The following is a 4436-nucleotide window of genomic DNA, read 5'->3' as shown; positions in this document are numbered from 1 at the left end:
AATATTTATCCTAGTGGGTTTGGGTTCCCCAAGACCAAGTTGTTTAAACATTTTATGAGGTATAACATTTATACTAGCTCTCAAATTAGTTAAAACACTTTCAACATTTAAACTACAAATGAGACAAGGAATAATAAAACTCCCAAGATAGTTATCCAGTGTTATTTCTTCAATAAACTCTTAAACTTCCTCGGGTGTTTTATTATTTAGTATTTCATCAACTGCTGCAATAACTAATTACGTAGTTGAGGAATTCAAACCGTTGTAGAAGGTTTAAACTTGTAACCACAAAGGTAACCCATGATGAGAGCACATTCTCAAAAGATCTTTAAATCTCTCCCATGTATCATATACTGTCTCTATATCAAATTGAACAATAGAAGAGATGTCGTTTCTCAACTTAGTTGTTTTTGCCAGTGGGAAGTACTTCAACAGAAACTTTTCAGTCATTTGATCCCAAGTCATGATGAAACCTCATGGAAGTGAATTCAACCATTTTTTTGCCTTAATCCTAAAAAAGAATGGGAATAACTATAAGCGTAAGGCATTATTAGAAACGTCATTGATCTTGAATGCGTAGTAAACCTTTAGAAAATTAGCCAAATGAGTATTCGGATCTTCATCTTACAAATTATCAAATTGAACATACTGTTGTACCATCTGAATTGTGTTTGGCTTCAATTCAAAATTGTTTGCAGCAGTGGTAGGTCTTACAATACTCGATTCAGTCCCAATTAGAGTAGGCTTAGCATAATCATACATAGTCCGAAAAGTAGGAGTTGTATGAGGTAGTTACTTTTTTTTATCACCCATCTCCATAGTAATATCCTTTTCCTCTTAATTGTAGCAATAGAAGAAATGACATGTAGGAGATAACAGGTCTATCAGAAGGACTGATTGCAGTTGTAAACCAATTAAAATTTTAACAAAGGCAAGTGCCCTTATCAATTAATAGTATAGCTACGGAGAGCACAGATATCATTCCCACGAAGACTAAAAGTACTAGTAATTATCGTCTTTCTATTATTTAATCGATAAATTAGAGTGACTGACTAAAACTAAAATTAACTAAATTACTTAACTAAAGAACACGACAAAGAACAAATTAGGAAAATAAACGATTAACAATCAAGAAACGAGACAATACCCAGGAAAGAATCCACCTAGACTTCATCTATCATTATCAATCTATATTACTCAATTTCTTCACTTAGTATCTTGATCCGTAGAAATCTTTAAATTATGCTAATATCTCTCTTTAAGATTAAGAGCAACTGACTCAAGATTGATTAATTTAAATTTCTTTCTAATTAAAACTCATATTATCGCATTAACTCGATCTATGGATCCCTCTATTAGATTTGACTTTAATCTAGTAGATTTATGTCATCCTATTTCTAGGATTACATGCAACTCTACTCAATTACGCTAGATTTACTCTTAAACAAGGTCTATTCCTCCTCTGATTTAAGCATATCAAACATGGACTAATAATCAAGAAATATCAAACCAATAATTGAGCACACATAATTGATAACAAGATCTAAGTATTTATTACGTAAATATAGAAATCAAATAACATAATTCATCCCAAGGTTCATCTCCCTATGTATTTGAAAAACTAGTTCATGATAGCAAATAAAAACATCTCAAAATAGTATAACCATAAGAATCAAATGATCTCACAATAAACTTCAAATAAATCAAAAGGAGATCTTCAGTCTTGATGGAAATCTGCTTCAGAGTCGGTTTCAATGGTGTTTTTTGAGTTGTTTTCTTAAGTATTCTATGACGGTTCACTCCCATCGTCTTATTGTTGTCATATATAGGTCTTAGAATGCTCAAAAAACCTAAAAATTATGTTTTTCCATGTTTTTGAAGTAAAGTTCATGAAATCCACACAGTTTGGCACATGGTCCTATGGTAGCCCGTGTGGCTCACACGGTCATGTGCCCAACCCGTATGGCTTCTAAAACCTACTCCAAATTTTTTTATTTTCGCTCATTTTTCACGTCTTTTGCTCCCAAATGCTCTCCTGAGTATAGAAACATGAATTTAAAGGATTAGAAGCCTAAAATTCACCATTTTAAATCGAATAATCATCCAAACATGCATTAAGAATGAGACTAAAGCATGCTACTTTTGGCATTTATCGACGACATAGTCTAATTGAAGTCAAATGAGTGTACAAGACGAAGACCAACAAAGAAGGAAAAATGGAAATATACAAAGCAAAACTATTTGCAAAAGGCTACAAGCAAAGATATGGAATGGACTATGATGAAGTATTTGCTCTGGTCGCCAGAATTGATACTATAAGGCTTCCCACAGTAATTGCAGCACAAAATAAATGGAAGATTTATCAGATGGACGTGAAGTCAGCATTCCTTAATGGCTACCTAGAAGAAAAAGTCTACACCAAACAACCACTTGGATATAGCAAACAAGGACAAGAAGACAAAATCTACCACTTAAAGAAAGCTTTATATGGGCTGAAGCAAGCCCAGAGAGCATGGAATACAAGAATATATGAATACTTTCAGAAGAACGAGTTCATGAAAAGCCCATACGAGCATGCCCTATATACGAAGAAAAATAGAGTTGGTGACATCATGATCGTGTGCTTATACATAGATGATATAATTTTCACAGGAAACAATTTAGGTATGTTCAATGAATTTAAAAAAGCAATGTGGTATAAGTCTCAAGGCTCAATTTCAGGCTCATAGATGTGATGGGCTTACACTACCTCATGGCCCAACAACAAGGTCAAAGGTCAAGCAAATCAAACAAATATTCGATTAAAGCCAGTATGTGAGGATGAATCTTTTCGAGGAAATGAGGAATGATACATGTACGGTATGAGTGAAATGTATTAAAGTCAATTCAACCAACCTGTCAAATTTCAACCTGAAAAGATTATTCAACTTGAGACAAGTTCTTGGATAGGATCTAGGAATTTTTGGATTAAGATGTCTTCATAGAGTTCGAGATCTATCTCTTAGCTTTGAAACACACTTTGAATCACTCGATTTTTAGTTCGGAAACTCAAGTTCACACGACTAGATATCATGTATGCAATGAGATTTGTTAGTAGATACATGGAGAAGCCAAAATAAGATCACCTGATTACAACAAAGAGAATTTTGAGATATGTTAAAGGTATGATGGATCATGGTTTATTTTATACACACTTACAAAGTTCAAAGTTGGTTGGTTATTCAGATAATGATTATGGTGGTGACTTGGATGATCGCAAAACTACATCCGGATATTTATTCCATATTAGCTCCACGACATTTTCATCATCATCGAAAAAGCAGCAAATAGTAGCCCTCTCAACATGTGAAGCAAAATATAGAGTTGTTGCAACATGCACGTGTCAAGCAATTTGGTTGAATAATATTTTGGGTGAATTATCTATTATACAAGAAGGTTCAATCATAATTTATGTTGACAACAAGTCCATAATCTCTTGGAAAGAATCTGGTGTCTCATAGTCGAAGCAAGCATAACGATACAAAGTATCATTTTATTCGAGAGTAAGTGTAGAGTTAGTTTACTGCAAAACGAAAGATCAATTGGCAGACATTTTCATGAAGCTGTTAAAAGCATATGTATTCCACAAGCTCAAAGAAAAGCTTGGAATGAAAAGCTCGGTTTGAGGGAGAGTGTTGGAAATCAAATCAGCTAAGCATACAGAAAGGTGGCAAAGAGATTGGCTTGCAAGGTGGATAGCAAGCTATCAAAATTGGTTTACAAATTGGAAAAATCAATAACGTGGCAGCAGGTACTAAAATGATGGTAATGATAAATGTGTTGGACGGTTCATGAAATATTAAAGGATAAGGATGATAGGATAATTATAGTCACAATGTTTGAATAGTCTTAGGCGGAAAAAATTGTTAATGTCGTTAAAAAAGATTATAAATATGATTCATAGGGTAGTATAATAGCTGCTAAAATATGAATGAGTGTTGAGAAAAAAAAGAAAGAAAAAGTGTCGTGAAGTGAGGAGTGAAAGAAACTAGCAGCAACTAGTATAGTGAAAAGAAAAGTTTGTACTGTGTAATATTAATGAAAAGCACATAGATACAATATGCATCGGAAGAGTATTTTCATTATTGAAATAGATAATGTTTAACTATCCATTATCTAAATTCACTTCAATTTTATAGAAAATGAATTCAGATTCATTTGCTTTTTTAAAATCATAAGCTACTTAAATAATCACTTGACTATTAATATGTTTTAATTAACTCACTCGACAATAAAAATTACAGAAGTATCACTTGAATTATTGAAAATTTTGGGAGGGTGTTGTGGATGCTAAGTACATGATTTAAAATTTTAAAATCAAAATTAAATGACACTTAATTTTCTTGTAATTTTAGGGAAAATAAATTCTAAAATCATTAAAATCAAAAACTACACTG

At 32.6% G+C, this 4436-nt stretch overlaps 1 non-coding gene across 1 annotated transcript; it reads left to right on the top strand.

Moving 5' to 3' along the window:
• The first annotated feature begins 295 nt into the window (after window positions 1-295).
• LOC128032748 (small nucleolar RNA R71) lies at window positions 296-402 on the top strand. The gene has a single exon (XR_008189053.1). It is a non-coding gene; the product is annotated as a small nucleolar RNA R71 (small nucleolar RNA).
• Window positions 403-4436: the final 4034 nt, after the last annotated feature.

The sequence above is a fragment of the Gossypium raimondii genome, chromosome 1 (assembly GCF_025698545.1).
Source record: "Gossypium raimondii isolate GPD5lz chromosome 1, ASM2569854v1, whole genome shotgun sequence".
NCBI classification, from domain to species: domain Eukaryota; kingdom Viridiplantae; phylum Streptophyta; class Magnoliopsida; order Malvales; family Malvaceae; genus Gossypium; species Gossypium raimondii.
Note: the sequence above shows the minus strand (reverse complement) of the source record. Positions and strands in the feature narration are given on the sequence as shown.